Source organism: Rhinolophus sinicus, chromosome 5, assembly GCF_057876585.1.
Source record: "Rhinolophus sinicus isolate RSI-liver-muscle chromosome 5, RSI-T2T, whole genome shotgun sequence".
In the NCBI taxonomy this organism is placed as follows: domain Eukaryota; kingdom Metazoa; phylum Chordata; class Mammalia; order Chiroptera; family Rhinolophidae; genus Rhinolophus; species Rhinolophus sinicus.
Window position 1 is genome coordinate 97482124 of NC_142505.1, and position 19126 is coordinate 97501249.

Consider the following 19126-nt stretch of genomic DNA (forward strand, 5'->3'; position numbering starts at 1 on the left):
TGAATGTGCTAAAATAAATAGAATCAAATCACAAAGAAATCTGACATAGATACACATGAACTATGTTGCTCAGTTGAATGAATGAGTTTCTTTTAAAAGAATGAATACTTTGAATTTTAAATAAAATACTTCAGATTTTTAAAACAGCTAACAAATGAGGCATCTCACATTCTCACATTCTTCTATAGCTACACTTTAATTTTTTTATTAGTTTCAGGTGTACAAAACAATGTACTAGTTAGACATTTACACCCCTCCCCCTGACCACTACACTTTTAATTTTAATAGCATTTTATACATGGTTGGATGAGTCCTTAGTTGCAGTAATTGGTTTCAAAAAATGGGATTTTTTTTTAACAAGTGACAATAGCAGTGAACACCCTTATGAAGATAGTTTGTTCTACCTTATGTGAGGATTGCAATAGATTATCTAATAATCTATTATCTGGGCACTGAAGAGGAGACATTGTGCTATCTCCATGGTATATGCATAAAAATCCCATTTCTAAGGTTCGTTTTTTGATGGTGGGCTATCAGGGTGATGAATGCGGGTGCCTGATGTTGTTTTCCAAGTTTCTGATTTGTGACATGAGGTTGTGTGAAGATATTCCTGCACATCGTGGACCAGTGTCTGCATCATAAAACTCCTCAGGACACACAGAGCACGTCTCCAAATGGCGATTGTACCTGGAAGTGAAACCGATCGGATGTGGTATTGAGAGCCTTTCAAGACTGATCAAAGGTCACCAGATGTGCCTGAAGTTTAAAACCACGTTTCTCTTCTTTTGGAGGTTACAGGTGGAGGTTTTGATTAGTAGTTACCACAATATTGGTTTCTTATATTTTATGGCACTTTATGTAATCCTTACATTGCACAGTAAGTTATAATAATTTATCTGACTTATCTAAACAAAAGCAAAACAGAAACTGTAGTTCATTCTTCCCTTCCATTCATTAAACAGATGCCCTAACGAGAGCAGGAAATAAGAGACGTAAGGCTGTTGTGCTTTCTCTCAGGTTCTGTGTCCCTCTCTATGTATAAACCCCCACCTCAGTGAGTGTGAATCTGCTACTCAAAGGTGCAATTTTTTTTTATACAATCTGGCTCTTAAACCAACTTTCTCTACCCAGTTCTCAAGTGAAAAAACAGAGAGCTGCTCTAAGACTGGAGGAAACCCTGCTGTGTTGGACTAACCAAGAGATGATTGCATTAGGTCTCTTATGATATGTGAGGGTGGCCATGAACTAGAGATAAAATACCAGACACTCAATTAAATTTGAAGCACGGATTAACAGAGAAAACGGGTTTTTGTTTTTTTTTAGACTAAGGATTTTTTTCTAAGTGTAGCAACCCTACCATAAATCCCATACTTTAAATAATATTTAAGGATTTTGTTCACAGGTAATTTTGACTTCGATTTTTATTTCATGTTGTAAGTTTAGAACCTAACACTCATGTGAGATGAGACTCTGCTGTACTTTTATGAGTTTCTTCCATAGCTATTGTCTCATTTTGATCTCCATGAATACCTGCATGGGGACTCAAAGTCTGTCTTAGGCATCCCCATTTTCCAGATGGGAATGTTGATACACAGAATAATTATGTTACTCAAGGCCATTGAAGAATGAAGAGGCAGAGTTTGAATTTATATCTGAGTTGTTTATCTTCTAGCCCAAACTCACTTTTACATGCAGGTAGATAATAATTGATGAGTCTTATGAATACACACTAGCTAGTTTATAAATAATACTATATATAATACATAAATGTACTATAGTACACATACATCATAATGTCATATAAGAAATTTATATAATAATACTCCCTCTTTGATAAATTGTGTCTTAACTTAATAAAAAGGGTTTCCTTCAAGATCCTAAATATAAGTGATTTGGGGCAAGATAGCCTTCTATGGAGAGATTCAACAGGCCTATCTGAACCCTTAACATTTCACCGTACAGGTTACCATCTACTGAAACTGTTCAGTGGCATAAAAATATTGGTGCATGAATTATGGAAAATAAGATTTTTTTAAAAAGCAGAGTCTTTTATTTTTTATTTATTTATTTTATTTTTTATCTCTATTAATACTTTTTTATTGGAGTCTACTCTTTTTTTTTAATTTATTGGGGTGACAATTGTTAGTGAAATTACATAGATTTCAGGCATAAAGCAGAGTCTTTTAAATGATTAAAGTCTCTTGAGGCACCCCTACCCCTATGTCAACACATATACAAACTTTTACCACTCATGCCTTTCATTGAAATATATATATATATATATATAAACATAAACTTTCTTTCTTAAATCCTTTCTGATGGTTTATGCTATTGAGTTTTATGGTTTTGATGGTGGCAGCCTGCTTTCTTTTCCTGGTTTGTTTCAATTTCAGGGACTAGCAAAGTTACCGCAGTGCCAAGACGACACAATTGTTTTGTTACTTATTCACTAAATGTTGGACATAGTTAGTAACACATTCCAAGGGCATGTGGTCATGACTGGAGCAGTTTTTAACTTTGCCACTTCTCGTGTAATTTCCTCCCTCAATCACTTTGGGTCTTCTCAGTAGAAAGGTGAGGTTAATAGTAATATCGGCAGGAATAAATTCTGAGTGAACAGTTTTCTTCAATGGTGAAAATGCTCTGAATATAATCTTCACAGAATTGTCAATTACTGGCTTTTCAAAATGCCCCATTTTCAAAGAATGGAACAAACCTGCACCAACCTAAATGGGGCTCATCACGGAACACCGGAATTGGAAGGTCAGTGAGAGGTTAATATATATGAGAAAGTGTGGCTGAAATATCCCTCTCTCCATGCATTTGTTAGTGGGTGAGCTCATTCTCTGTATTTATTATCTCTCTCAAGGTCAGCTCATCAGGTCTATTTTCAACTAAATCCTCAGTGTTTTATCCAATACATAAGTTTCTCTTCTTCATTGGGGATAGGTATATAGTGACAAACAGGTACAGAGTGACTTTAATGAAGAAATCCAAGGAATCTGGGAATAGAAAAACCACTAAGAAATAGAGGAGGAGAAGCTAGGAGGGGAAACAGTCTAAGTGGAAGAGAGTGATTGTGAGGCAAATACAGATATTGGGACTTTTCCTTTGATCATTTTTGATAGTACAAAATTATACCCTTCTTTACTCAACAGAAACTGAAGGCTTTACAAGTTCCTTGGACATCAAATACCATTTTGATACTTGATACTTCAGTGAAGGAGAAATGAGCTGCTTCAAGTTCCTCTGAAATCCACATTTGACACAAAACTCGACTAAAAATGTTCTCAGCATAAATAAACTTATTGGCGTCCAGCTCTGGAAGAACCTGCAAATAGATCAAAGCAGAAGCCTATGGCATACCAGTTTTCTCTCTCTCTACTACTGGCATAGAGAAGATATTTTGATTGTTTATTTAAATTGAAGAGCAGTGGCTAAAAAGAGGAATTCAGCACAGGTTCAAATGAACAGAACTGATGAACAAATGACTATGTTTGAATTAATCATAATGCTTTAATCAGGGTTTTCTAATGCTAGTGAATTGCATCCACAAAATACAGCACCAAATGGGTTTGGTGAGTTGTGAAAGGGAGACTGAGAAACCCTGAACAGGACCCTGTTTGGAACAAGGGTGATGTGGAAAAATTGACCTATTGCCCCTGAAGCTGTTGTGTGTCCAAATGGCTGAATGAGCTTGGCTATCAGGCAACACAATTAAATTACTGCCATAAATTAAACTTATAAAGCTACCATACTTAATTTCATTTGTTTTCCTAAGTTATTCCATTCCCAGGAGACACTAGACATTTCCCATGACTGAAAATAAATTATCTTCCTTTTCCAACATGCTGGCTATTAATTTAATGCCACTGAATACTAATGTGGACAGTTCAACCCCTGTGGCATTGGGGTATCTATGTGTTCAAGGGGATGCTGGTCCCCAACATCAGAGTAGGGGACTCAGTGAGCTTCTGCTTTCAGAAATATCACTGTGGTCTCTCTGACAGGACTAAACACTTCCATCGCTAATTCTCTTTGGCTTAGCACATGAATGATTTTAATTTTACCCTGCCTGCGTGACATAGAGCGCTATATCTTAACCCCTGTATTTGTTATTGCCAACGCACCATTTCAATAATTGAAACTAATTTTTTGTTTTTCTCAGCAGCATATTTATTCAACTCCACAGCAGAGAACCTCTGGGGTAAACATGTGTCATTAGCATTTTTCAGCTGCTAAGGTCTCTGACGCCCCTGTTCTCATGCTGATGTATCTCAGTGTCTGAGTGTGTGAGAGCCAGCTTATTTTGAGAAAAGTCAATTCTTATTTAGGACATGAAGTTTTTATCAACAAACATCTAATCTTTTTGAATCCCATATAAGCCTTAAGCCTTCAGATTTGTGCAGCCGACACTACTGGTTTTATAACCCAAATTTCTAATACATTGCTTTGTCTTTTTTTTTTTGTCTCCAAGGAGAGACCCTTTGCTTAAACAGTTCTCTGGTTTGGTAAACTGGATGATGTCAGACCCTGAGGGTGATTCAAGGAATAGACAGGTAAGAAAGTTCATTTATTGGGGACGTGGGGAAGGGCAGTAATCTGAATGCTTATCACTGAGGAGATTGGTTAAATAAACCATAGATACTATGCAGCTATTAAAATAGAACAGCAACACTACATATGCACAGAGAGAATATTATACACAGTGTTCTTAGATGTATTTTTATACTAGCAATGAATTCATCAAAATTCAATATGTACTATATGAACATAGGTACAATATGGCCCCATTTATGTAAAGAAAAATATTTGCATAGATGTAAGCTTATATATGAAACTTTGAGAATTTGTTATTTTTTGCACGGAAGAAGAATGAGATTTTCAGTGTCCTTTCCAATCCTCATTACTGCTTGAATCTTGGTCAATGAGCATATAAGCACATATTGACATGCTAATAAATTTATTCATGTCAAAATGTAAACATTTGAAAACTGCTTAAATGTTTACCTTTTTCATGAGCCTTTGAATTTCAAACAGCAATTAAAGGAATTAACTGAAATTCTAGATAATAAGGGAGAAATATGATACATGCAACCTCTTTGGCCTCTAAAATCATACAGTATAGAGGTCCACTTTTTAACTACCTATAAAACTAGTCTTTCCCCCATGCATAGTTTAGTATTAAATGGGTGAAAGTTAGATCTTCAGAAAAAAATGAAGCATTTATGAATGTAATGAAAATGTTTTGAATGAATCCATTAAGATAACTTAGAAATGCACAAATTAAGGGTTACTTTGAATTACTGTCTTATTCTGGCACTTCTAGACTGTTCAGCTTTTTGAGTTAAAATAAAATCATTTTCACTAACAACATTTTGAGAATCACAACTATTATTTAGGGACAGGTACTTTTATTTTTGCTTTTCCAATGATTGCTAGTGTCTAACTGACTAGCTGTCATGTACTTTGTTTGATTTGTTTTTTAACATTACCCATCCCCAAATCAAATCTGGAAAACTCTTCAAGTGGTCAATCATTTTAATAATTAGTTCACACTTTGGTAGCTGTTTGATAATATTCATGAAGTCAAGTTTATAGCCTGGATGTACTGCTTTTCCACCTATTCCAAAAGATGGGTGTTCTTTCTATCATTATGTTTTGTTCATGGTCTGGTAAGTTTAAAAGATGCACCGACGGTTGTGTAGGAACAGGAAAGTGGGAACGAGGATGGAATCTGTTACTAGAATGAGGTATTACTGATAGAGTGAGCATGGCGAGGAGTGTATCTTTATGATAGGTATCATACCTGTCCTAATTGTAATATCTAACATTTATTGAGCACTTACTATGTCGCTGGTATGACGGGAGTCTCTTTACATGCATTAACTCATTTAATCTTTAAAATATGGTAGGAGATAGATTCTATTACTTTCCCCATTTTGCTGATAAAGTATCTGCCACTTAGAGAAATTAAGTAATGTTCCCAAGACCATATAACTAGTAGAGAATTCTATCCCAGGTTTGTGTGACTCCACAATTCAAACCATTAATGATTATTCTATATAGACTCCAAAGGCATTATAAAGGCAGGGGTTTGTGTATAACACACGGGTGGGTCTATATATGTGTCTCATGTTGACAGGTACATGATTTGTGATATTCAACACTATCTAGCTTTGAACCAGGAATAAAGTAGATACTCGATAGATAGTTGTTGAATGGGTGAATAAATATGCACATGAATGAAAGGCAAATAACCTAAATGTAAAATAGAATTAACTCCCCTTCTTTCAAAAAACCAGACCCTCTCTCAGGATGCTATTAAGTGGTTTTCTTCTTTGGGTATTTGGCTAGAAAGAATTCTAAGATGCCGCCTGTTTAATAATTTTGACATTCTAGGAAATAATTGTTTATTAGTTCTAGAGAAATAGCCCCAAACTGGAGACTAACTGGATATTCCACCCACGGATGGAGTGAGTCCAAACCCTAAAACAGTATGCCCTTCTTTGCTTCCTCCTCTGAGTGGGTCATAAAGAATCATGCCGAGGGTGCTGACTGGGAAGAGCTCCCAAGAGAGCTTTCCAGATGACCTCTAGGTCACAAGGGCCATTTATTTCGAAAGGCTTGAGTACTGCAGAGAGCAATGGGAGTGGGGGACATTTCCTTCCTCGACTGGTGCATTATTCTGAGAAGTGCTCATGCAGACCATTTTGTATCAGACGGAGTGAGCCCAAGCTCCTGGCTAGCCTAATTTACAAATCCAGGAAGTAATTCATCTTTTAGAACTCTATCAACTGTCCCAAACTGAAGAAAATAAGAACAATTTCTATATATGTGACAAGAAAATAAGCAAAAGAAAACCTGGAATCTATATTTGTCAGGACATATAGAGACCATGGGCAGTAACTACCTTTAATCCAGCCCGTTCCCTGCTACTAACAGATTCATTTTTCTAACGTCTGGTTGGGGGAGCATTAAACCATTTCCCTGTTTAAGCACACAGCATCATTCCCACTGCTCAGACGCCTTAGAATTGAATTCTGGGCCCTCTATTTAGCTCTAGCATTATCTCCCACTATTGTCCTACATGAAATATCTGCTCCAGACAAAATGACTTATTAGTTTCTAGTCTAAAAGGAACTCCAAGGTACAAAATTAGCATCTAGCATTTACCAAGCACAGGCCATATGCTAAATATTCTGCCAAATGTTTCACATAGATTATTTTGTTCTACTTCACGACTCTGTGAGGTAAACACCATTTTATAGATAGAAATATTGAGATAGGTATAGAGAGGGTAAGTAACCTGTCCAAGGTCACAAAGCAGTTAGTGGCAAACCGGAATTTGAACTTAAGCGTTTTAACTCCCCATTGCTTTAACCGCTAACTCTCTCTTACAGAAATAAAATGGTCTAGACCTTTAGTTTTATCCTTTGGCTAACATATATGATCACGGTCACAAAGTAAAGAGAATATCTCTCTTCTATCTCAAGAGGCTGGAAGTCCTGTGAATAGCATATGAATTTGGTTCACATAGTTATTCAACAGTGTTTACTGAGTCCTACCTATATGTAGGTATGACAGATACAGTGATAAAGAAAACAAACAAAAATCTTTGTCCTCATGGAACTTATATTCTAGTGCATTCCAGTTTCTAATATATTATCACAAAGGACCTAAGTCACTCTGCATGATGTAAAAAAGCTTTTGTCACTGGCAAGGGACAGGCAGGCATGTAACTAACTTTGTTTTTTCTTGGGGGCTGATCACTCAGACAAAGGGACATATAGTTTCTGGAAGTGAAAATGAGGTTTATTAACCAAGAGGTATCAAACTTTCATATTTCAGGGGCCATCCAAAAATGTAACATTGAGGGGCCAGGAGGGGACTGTGGTGCATGAAAGGACATTTACCCAATCTATACAGGCAGGCCCTTCTCAGCTCTCATGGGCTGTAACCATATTGGAATGTGTCCCAGAGTTGTATAGCTACCAATATTTCAAGAAAAGTCAGAGATTGCTTTTTTGTGTGTGAAATACTCAATTTGTAAATCTTGGATGATTAATTCAAAGTAAAACAAAATGGAAAACCAAAACTGTGTCAATTAAAAAAAAAAATCTATCTTAAGGCTGAATAATATCCCATTGTGTGTGTGTGTGTCTGTGTGTGTGTGTGTGTGTGTGTGTGTGCATATATATGCAGAAGTGAGACTGCTGATCGCATAACAGTTCTGAAAGGAACTTCAATATGCAGTTGCAATATGCAACATGGATGAACCTGGAGCACATTATGCTAAGTGAAATAAGCCAGTCCCCAAAGGAAGAGCTACATGATTCCACTAATATGACGTATCTAAAATATTCAAGCTTATAGAACCAGAGAGTAGAATTGTGGTTGCTAGGGGCTGGGGGGAAGGGGAAATGGGGAGTTAGCAGTCAACATGCATAAAGTCTCAGTTTCACAAGAATACTAGGTTCTAGAATTCGGCTGTATACCATAGTGCCTAGTCAGCAATACTGTAGTATGTACTTAAAATTTTATTAAGCGGGTAGATATCATGTTAAGTATTCTTATAATAACAACAACAATAATAAAAAGCTATAGGTGAGAGTCTATCCACACGCTGTCGGTTATAGCTTCCCATGTGTGTGTGTGTGTGTGTGTGTGTGTGTGTGTGTGTGTGCGCGTGTGTTCGCGTGTGTGTACATGTGCACTAAGGTGGGGCAATTAGAAACATTCCAGAAGTTAGCACTGTGATTGCACTTGGAGCAACATGTCACTAGAGGCCTCTACTGCAAACCTAGTAGAAAGCAAAATAAAGGAGGCCAGGGACCTTGCAAAAGATCCTGTAAGGCAAAGGAGGAATTAAATCACTATCTGAGGGAGATACAGGAGAGTTTGACAAAAGAATTAGGAGCAATGTGAGAGTCAGCATGTACGTTCATGCAAGACATCACATAAAGTTTATTTCAACCAATGCCACTTCTCTTCATGCTCTTTGCAGCTTGCTGACTTGCTCAGAGATGGAGAAAGAACAGGTCATTTCTTTTTTGTCCTGAAGATTTGGCAGGGAGAAACTTTCCCTTTGAAGCTTCGGAGGCAGGGATAAAGAAAGCCTAAGCCTCCCGGAGGAGGTTCTTTCAAAGAAGAATTCTATCCTACCTGTCAGCTGGTCGTCTTGCAGGACTTGTGCTTTGCTGTCCTTGTCTAGGCAAGTTTTTTTTTCCTTCCCCCTCCCTGTGGCAAGAACGCTTAACATGAGATGTACCATATTAACACAATTTTTAAAGTGCGTAATTCAGTATTGTTGACTATAGGCATTATGGTGTACGGCAGATCTCTAGAACAAATTCACCTTGCATAACAGACTTCAGACCAATTGAACAACGTTCCGTTTCCTCCTTCCCCTAACCCCTGGTAATCTCCCATCTACTGGTTCTATAAGTTTGACTATTTTAGGTGCCTCATATAAGTGGAATCACATTGTACTTGTCCTTCTGTGACTGATTTATTTCACTTAACGCAGTGTCCTCCAGGTTGAGCCATGTTGTCGCAAATCTCCAGGCATGTTTCAACTCACTGTCTCCCTTACACAAGCCATGGATAAATCTGAATCCAAACGCAGAAGATCACATGCTCTACAGTCATTTAGCAGAACACTTTACCCAGAAATAGGAGGAAAAAAATGTTACCCACACGACTTTGCCTAACTTTGTGAATACAGAGAAAAAGAGAAAGTCAGTTCTTCTGGGGCATTATTTGAGCTTTTGGTAGAAGGTAGATTTCCTAATATGGGAAAGAACAGAATGAGTTTAGCTCAATGTCTGATACATAGTTAATACCCCATAAAGGTCAGCACTTTTTATCATTGTTACTCAGTTCATGTTGTGCCCTCTATGGTAATTGTAGTTACCATCCATTTGGTTCATTAATTTAACTGAGACATTTATTTTTATGAAAACTTCAAAAACTGTCCCAAAGCTATGTGCATATTTGACGGAAAAGAAAAAAGGTCTTGTTCAAAACACAATGTTAGTTATTTCCAAGGCCAAAAATGCTAATCATATTCTCAAGCAACAAGATCGTTAACCAATGTCCTTCTGACATATAAGCAGTAGTCATGGTCATCCAGATGGTAAGAGATTCCCTGCTAATTTGTAAACTTCAATGTTTCCAGGCTTGTGAGTTTATTACTGTAGGTGCATGATTTTTGATAGAAAATAAATCAGTTGGTTGTATTCAAAGATACCAACAGGCACATTTGATATCAGCTCAGCTGTGCCTCCAACCCCAAGCTGAAACAGACCCGTATCCTGCTAGCTAGCCCTTACATTCCTGTCATAATGAAGGTTTACTGAGTGTTCTTAAGGATGTGATCTCATCCGAATCTTGGGATAGTCTGGCAGGTATGTCGTACCTCATTGTGAAAATCAAGGAACTGACTCTGAGGGGCTAAAGGGCTGACCTTTGGACATATGTGTGGCAGAGCTAGACCTTGAACTCCTGACATCTGACTTTAGATTCCGGACTATTCTCATTGCCCCAGGCTATTATGAGACCTAATTTAGCTTTTCATCCTGGGACACTGCTGTTTCCTTATGGTCCTATGTAAAGCCATAATATACTGTGCAATGAAAATCAGTTTGAAATGTATGAACATGTTTTTAGATTCTATTTACAAGGTCATTTTTCTACCGCCTAGAAGCTAAATAATGAAAACCTACAAGGAACTGGTGAAGACTCATTTTGCCAGCATATTTATTGATTATAATTTAGTTTGGATGTATACTATTCTCTTGTCATCTAATCAATAACAAGTGATTAAAATAACTGATTAAATGATAAACATGTTGGAGTTTGCAACCTTTTTATTGACTGGTTTAGATGGAGCATTTGGCCTAGTCGTAGTGTAGGAATCATTAAAATGCTCACGAAAATTCTATCAGAAAATGTGTGCAGTGATCAATTTGTATTTGGCCAAGAAGAAATTATAAAAATTTTGGGAAGCAGTTTCAGGAAATGTTTAAGAGCATGAACTCTGGGAGTCAGGGAGACCTGGGTTTGAGTCCCAATGACGCCTTGCCATTTACTAGTTGTATGTCTTTAGGCAGATGGCGTAAGCTCTCTAAACTTCAGTCTCCGCATTCATAAAATGCAGATAACATCCCCTCCCTTCCGTGTTTACTGTGGGGATTAAATGAGTCAGTTCAAGTAAAGCATTGGCTGGCATATAAAAAAATTCAGGAAATAACTGTTAACTACTATGTTGATTATTAGTATCGATTTAGTGTCTCTTAAGATCCTTCATTAATTTCTGTAACCATAAGGAGTGGTGAAAGAACCTATTCAGCTTGTTGTGTGGTGTCCAAGTTAGTGCGAAAATGCAGAGAAAGCATTTCTCACTCAGTGATTTGCACAGCCTGAGCACTCAGTACATATTAGGCACCGTACAGGACACGTCCTGCGCCCTGTCTCATAGCCTCTGGGCCTGCCTTCTGCTCCAGCCACTTCTAGGCAACTCCGTGTTGAAGCAGCCGGATACTACCTCACCCATCTCACCACAGCTGCACCGCACACTTCTCACTTTCTGAGCCTGGATCTTCTATGTGGATGAGGAAATCCTATGTATATGGAAATCCTTTAGTAATGGTGTTTGGATAAATCTGGAAATATGAGGGAATTTACACCTCAAGGGGGGCTTGTCCAACAAATGATTGACGCTGGTGGACAGTTGCCCTCTTCGTCCATCCCTCAGCTGGACATTATCGTTGCATTTTCTACAGTTCTTCAGGTCTCTTCAGGGGTCTTGCAAAATTGAGCCCTTGTTTCCCATAGCAGCGATCAGTTTGATGACACATCCTTTCCCTCATGTTCTATTTCAAGCTCTTCCAAGCCCTCACTACTGTTTCCTGGGATCACTTCCCAAATAAACTACCTGCACACAAGTGCTTGTTTCCAGTCTGCTTTCAGGGGGACTGAGAATGTTATGATACTCTTAGATGGCTGTGAGCCCAAGCGAAGTAAATGTGTTTTGTCTTTTAGGTTCTATCTTCTAAGAATCATATTTTGATTGTATCTGAAGAAGACTGTTAAAATGGATCTTGTAGGTAATTTACACCAATCCATTGACTGCTTCTAGACCCCTTTTAATGATCTTAAGTGATGTTCTAACCCAGAGCTTGGCAAACTTTTTCTGTAAAGAGACAGATACTAAATACAAAGGCAGGACAATAAAGTTCACGAACTTTCCACCATGCACTTACACGGTGGAAAGTTCACGAACTTAACTGTCCGATCTCTGTATTCTAGATTCTCGGGTCAGGCGGCCTCTGTTGCAACTATTCAACTCTATCACAATAGCATGAAAGCAGTTAAAGATAATAAGGTAAAAGAATGGGTTGTGACTGTGTTTCAGAAAGTCGTTATTTACACGTGGCAGGTCTAGGCTTGCAGTATAGATGTGACACATCACCTCAGGCATTTTTAGGCAGATATATCAGAAAGCTATTCATTCTAATTTTCTACCATAAAGATGCTTTTCTCCAAACATTTATTTTGCAATAACCAAGTCTGTCCTTTTCCCCCACCCTGTCCCCCAATGCAGATGAACTACACAGACTCTAGGAAGGACTGGAGATGAAGCCCTGAGGTTAATGGTCGTTAGCACTCACTGAATGCCTGCCACGTCGCAGGCTTGTACCAACGGCTCTTGTGCATTAGCTCACTGATTTCTGAGAGAAACTGAAGTCAGAGAGGCTAGGCAACTTGCCTACATCCTCAGAGCAAGTAAGTCACAAGAGTGAGCTCTTCATCCAAATCCATCTTCAAAATGTGCCCTGTTAGGGCTATAGGATGGTATGCAATGTATTTGTAAAGCTAATAATTTTCTTCTATGGCACAGTGAGGTCTATTTCTATATATGACGTCTAAATCAGGAGTGGAGAAAAAAAACTGAGGTGGCCGTCTAAGGAGACTGCGTCTACCATGCTCGGCCAAAATAGTTAACATTTTTTGGAGGAAATGACCAATTCCATAACTTTAAAAATTTCTAAAACATGGCAGTGCTGTCATATGCAGCACAATCTTAGTTAACTATAGTGATTTTTAAAATTCAGTTTTCATAGTTTGTTCATTGGGATTAGTCAAAGAGTGAAGCAAAGCATGAAACTTCATATGCAGACATTTAAATCATGCATATCCATACTAAGGATATATTTCTAATGGTTGACAACTGTCTTTGAAACAGCAGCCAATTAGAAAGGGAAACAAATTTAAAAAAAAAAAAATAAGTAAAAGCCAGAGTTCTGCTCAGCTTCATAGACAAGTTGTGATATACAAATTCGTTAGAATGGTATAAAATACATATTTCCAGCTAAACAATGAGAAGCTATTTTCGGACACTGTAAATGAGAACAGGTTTTAACCACTATCTGACTAAAAGAAAGATAGCAGTAAAGAGCAAGGGCCACAAATCTAAGCTGACAAACCATTGCCACTGGATTTCTAGTAGATGTTGCTTTCAATTCCTGTTGAACTGAATTCAACAGGAATTCAGAGCAAAGAGACACACCAGTGGGGTAGGAATCCATAGTTAATTCTAGATGAACTTTGAGTTTCGTCATGGGACAGAGAGTCTGACGGCAAATGAAGAACCAAGCAGAGTGCTCCTTTGACATTTAACCTTTGCTCTTTGAAGAGGAAGAAAGGTAAGGTAATAGTTAAATGGCGTTTGAGGGTAGACTTGAGCTGAGTGTTTTAACAAACTGCAAATCTCAGAAAAACAACAAAATTAATGGTTGGTAAGATTCAGTTACAGTGTGACCACAACAGATAAAAAAGATTAAATATGTTCCCGAAAAAGATCTGCATGTAGAGGGTGATAGAGATCAGGACAGGATAAATTAGTTTAAAGATGTATAGAAATATGGATAACTTTGCTTTGAATGATAAGAAGATTTTGACACTGCTCTGCCCTCTTAGAAATTATCCAAGAAATAATCTTTACTGTTCCTAGTCTGCATTTTAAGACTTAGTTCTGTGTTAAGGCATCTAAAGTCAATCTGAGCTCAACTGTTTATTCATTTATTCAACACATAGGAATCTTTAGATTGCTGCCCTTTTCTTTGGAACAACTTAAAATTTTTTCTCTAGTACCCAAATCCTCTTTGTACACATAACTAGGTGGCATGGGTGGGCCCCACCACCATCCCCTGGTTTCAAGAGCATCCTGGGTTAGTTTAAGTCAATCAGTACAGTCCATCTTCCTGGACTCCAAGGGATGTGGAGGGATGGGCACACCACAGCCAATCAAAAAAAAGAAGAAGCTAGTGGGCTTTTTGGAAACAGGAGTTTTTTCTGTCTTCTAAGGGAGCAACTAGAGGGTATTCTCTTTTTCTCCCCCTGATGGTGTGATATGAAGATGGGAAGCCTGGAACCACTGAAGGAAGCTATTATGCAGCCAAAAAAAGACACCTAGGTCTTGCAGATACTGTGGGATTAAAGCACTAAATCAAGTCTTCCTGAAAGTCCGAACACATTTGTATTCTGGACTTCTTTTTTTGGTTTTGTGAATTAATGACCTCTTTTTATTGTGTAAGCCTGTTTGGTTTGGGTGTTTTGTCACTTGTTTTCATGAGTCTTTGTAGAATGAAAGTGCATTGTGTCAGGTTCTGGGGAACCAAGAGAAATAAAACTCTGCTCTGTTTTCAGAATACTTCCTATGTCATGGAAATATGACCTCCGAGCTACAGGCTGAGGAAGACCTGGCCACTTTTAGGTACTGGAACCCAGTTTAAAAACTGTGTTAGTTTTTAAAAGGGAAGTTATAAGAGAAAAGAAACATTTGACCAAATTATAGAAACAAATCATAAAAGCTTGTGTACCCCTAGGCATAAGATGAAGAACAAAATTAAAAGGTCACCTGAACATGCAACGTTTGAGCTGAATGCAAATCAAACTAGTTTCTATGAAAAATACTTAAATATCCTGAATTCGTGCACCGATCAAAGTAACTTTGGGGGAATATCTACAGCCTGTGAGAACAAGTAGCATGTTCTTTCCCCCTACAAATAATTGGGAGCAGGACGCTGTCCAGAATTAATCAGACTGGTGTCAAGGCTGAGTTACAAAGCCAGCAACATCTAAGAGATCAACTGTGGTATCTTTATCCTTAAGAACAATTTAAGTCGTTAAAAATAGAGTGATTGCGTTTTGAGCTCATAGCTATACTGAATTATATCCTCTGTCACAGGAAAAGCGGCTGAGATTTTAAACCTTTCTTTTTCAAAAGAGTAAAAGCTGCCCCCTGGCACGACCAGCAAGGGTTCTTTTTCCTTAACAAAGAATTGAGATTTATGGTGCTGGGTTATGTAAACGAAAAAGGAAAAGGAAAGGATTTGTCTTCTGGCTATCAAGAATGGCGTCTTGTGGACTTAGCTTTGGACGTGCGCACACAAAACAAGGATGTGTGATGTAGAACATTAAGACTCAAACTCTAATGTGTGTACAAATTATACAGGATTCCTGTTGAAATACACATTGAGATTCAGGAGATCTAGGGTAGGGCCTTAAATGGGCATTTTTTACAAGATCACTGGTGATGCTGATGCTTCCAGGCCTGTGGACCACACTTTGAGAAGCAAGGATATAGAGCAAAGAGCTGAGCTTCACGGGATTCAAGAGATCTGGCTCCAGTTACAGCTTCCTCATTAACCTGCTGGAAAACCTTGCAAATATGACTTAAACTTTGAATACTCATTGGCTATAAAACAACAGGGTTGGATTTAGTCACCTCAAAATCGCTGACAAATCTAATCCATTAGGAAAAAGAGGCTCTGTATGTTGTGCATGGTGTTTTAATTTTTCTCTACACTTTTCCTTGTTCCTTTTCTTCATGGAAGGTGTCATCTGCCATGCCAGCTATAACACGAATATCGCCCTTGGTCTTCCTTCTCCATCATCTCCCTACTATTAATCGGTCATCAAGTCTCATCCAGTGCCTTCCTAAATAATTCTAGACTCGTATCTGTTTGTTTCTACTCCCCCTGGAACAATTAAAATTCAGCCATCCTCCTCTTGACCACATGATAACAGCCTCCTAAAAAGTGTCTACTTCTTCCTGTCCTCTCAGCCCTATAGTTAGGTGGGTTCCATCTACCTTCTCATTCCCATGTTGAATGTATATCTAATCGTTTTGTGCCCCTGTATGAAATCCTTCAGCAATTCCCCACTTTTTGTAAAGATGTGGACTGTGGTCTCTATTATGACATAGGCCATGCATGATTTCACCCTCATCCACTCTGTTTCTTCCCCTCCAGCTCTCACGTTCTTGTCATATTGGACTCCTTTAGGTTCTTTAAAAGCATCACGCTCTTTCTCATCTTACCTTCTTTGTACCTGTTGTTCCCTCAGCCTGCAGAGTCACTCTCCCCACTCTGATTCACTAAGTCCTCACTGCTGAACTCTTTTTCTGGGCTCAGCAGAAATTTCATTTCCCAATTCCAAAGGTTTAGCTAGGTCAGGACTCTGAAATTATATGTGCTAGAAGTACTGTGTACAATGCGTAGTAACACATTTTAACATATTTGTTCCACGTCTATTTTCCACAATAGACTATACTCTTGATGAGCATTCAAAGTTTAAGTGATATTAAATGTAACCCATCTGCCTTACACAGGGCTGGATTTGAGAATATTTTCAACAATTACTAACAGAATTCAAAAGAAAAAAATATATAGATTTTTCCAGTTCATCATTTGGATTTTCCAATCCATTATTTTCCAAACCCATTTGGCTTTTATCACCTTTAATGTCCAGGTTCTATAGAATATTGGGTGATTTTAGGGTTCTTTGGTGTCTCTGCCTCCAATTTCTGTCAACCTTTTCTTAACACTACCAGTACTCATTTCAAACTAGCTCCCCAGTCATTTCACTCCTCTGCTCAAAAATTGTTTTATGGTTGCTTATTGCCTATGGAGTAATCCCCCTGAACTCTCAGCCTTCATTCAAGTTCCTTTATAATGTGTCTAAAGCTACCTTGGGGACACTATATACTGCTCAGGCAAATATCCTAATATCCAGCTGAATGGGATGATTAGCTGTCTCCCAAACCTCTCCCATGTTTCCAGATTCCAAGATATTTTCTCTAATATGCCCTTTTCCTAGAATATTTCTATATGCATATGCATAGCTCAACATAACTGCCATTTTGTTATGAGTTTTAAAAAAATTGTATAGATATATAATTTTATATATCTATATCTATATCTATATCTCTATATCTATATCTATATCTATATCTATATCTATATCTATATCTATATCTATATCTATATCTATATCTATATCTATATCTATATCTATATCTCTCTTGGATTAAAAATGTTCTCTCCCTCCTCTGTATTATCTTGGTACTTCATCTGTTCCTTCATGCTAAAGTTTTAAAGGAGCCCAATATTCTTGTCCTCTTGCTCCAGTTCTAGGCATTGAAATAGATACAAGAAACCAAAAGGGATAATTAATACATGAGGCTTAAAAACTCATAAATGACAAGTGTTCCTGGACTGTTAAACATGGCTCAGACTTAAGGGCTTCCCTATCGCTCCACCTCTTCCTGAGTCTACATCCCATGTGGGAAAAGTTGAGTTTACAGAGAAGATGCTTATATAGCCAGCTAATTGCAAAATTGTAGCTTCCTTCACAAACGCATTCAGGGAAATGACTTAGAGTAGCCCTGTGCCATAAAAATATAATGCGAGCCACATACAGAGTTTTAAAATGTTTAGTAGTCACACAGAATAATTTAAAGGGCTAAATTAATTTTAGCAATATATTTTATGTAACCCAGTATACCCAAAGCATTATCATTTCAGCATGCAATCAATATAAAAATTATCGATGAGACATTTGGACTTTTTTTTTTTTTGTCATCTGGTATGTATTTTACACGTAAAAGACATCACAAGTGCTCACTTAGCCACACGTAGCGAGTGGCTATTCTATTAGACAGCAAAGCCTTCGAGAAATTTAGAGGTCACTGTTGCCTTTTGAAAATAAATTTTTATTTGAACTAACTATAGACTAACAAGAAGTTGCTAGAAATAAAGAGTAAGGTCCCATGAACCCTTCACTCTCTCTCCCCTAATGTCAGTATCTTTTATAACTATAGTACAATAACAAAACTGGGAAACTCTATTGGTCCTCCGTTGCCTTTTTAAGGCTGTGGCCTCTTCCTCCCTAAATACCCATATTTCTCCAAGATCATCAATTGATAAATTCTTTCTCCTATGGGGAGAAATGAATAATGGAGAAATGGGCTAACGGTGTTCATTCCAATATTTCTTTCTTCTAGAGAGTGCATCAGATGTCATTTTCCATCTATGAAAAGAAGCATTCTTGCCTGTTCCCACCTGGCATATTACCCTCTGCCCTGTTTTAGCATTATTTCTAATTCTATTTTTACTGAAGAGATAATAAGATCCTGGGATATAGGGAAATTTATTCTTTTAAATGTCTTTCACAAATACATTGGTTTGCATACAGAAGATGCTCAGTGAGTATTTATTGACGTGGTTTCTTGAAATAATACAATTGTTCTGTGAAAGGCATTCATTATTCATATTTTCAAGCTACTCAACTATTGCATGCCTAAAAGGGAAATGATATAACCTTTGAATAGGTTTGACAAATAGCTTTTCTCAAGCAAGAAAGATTTATAGGGTGCAAAGTGGAGAATATTCCGTCCATCTAGAGATACAAGCCTCTTTTCCTTAACTTGGTTTTAATTAGAACTAAGTCTTTGAGGACTTGTCATCCATTCTGCTGATTTTTTTCTTTTTTTTAGAGTTTACCATCTCCACACTTCAAAAAGAGAAAAGCAAAACTATAAAGACCTCCCTGGCAAAGTTGCCTATATGATTATCTAGCTAATAATCGGTGCATAGATACAAACTATTGCTTTCTTTTCTGTCTAATATATTGTCTCGATGTGTTGAATCCATTCCAAGACCTACTGACTCTAAATAGATTAAAACCCAAATGCCTGAGCTATGTAATTAGCTATACCTCTAGATCCAGACAGGGCCAGGAACCTGGAAGAGATCAATAAATGTATGTTGACTGACTG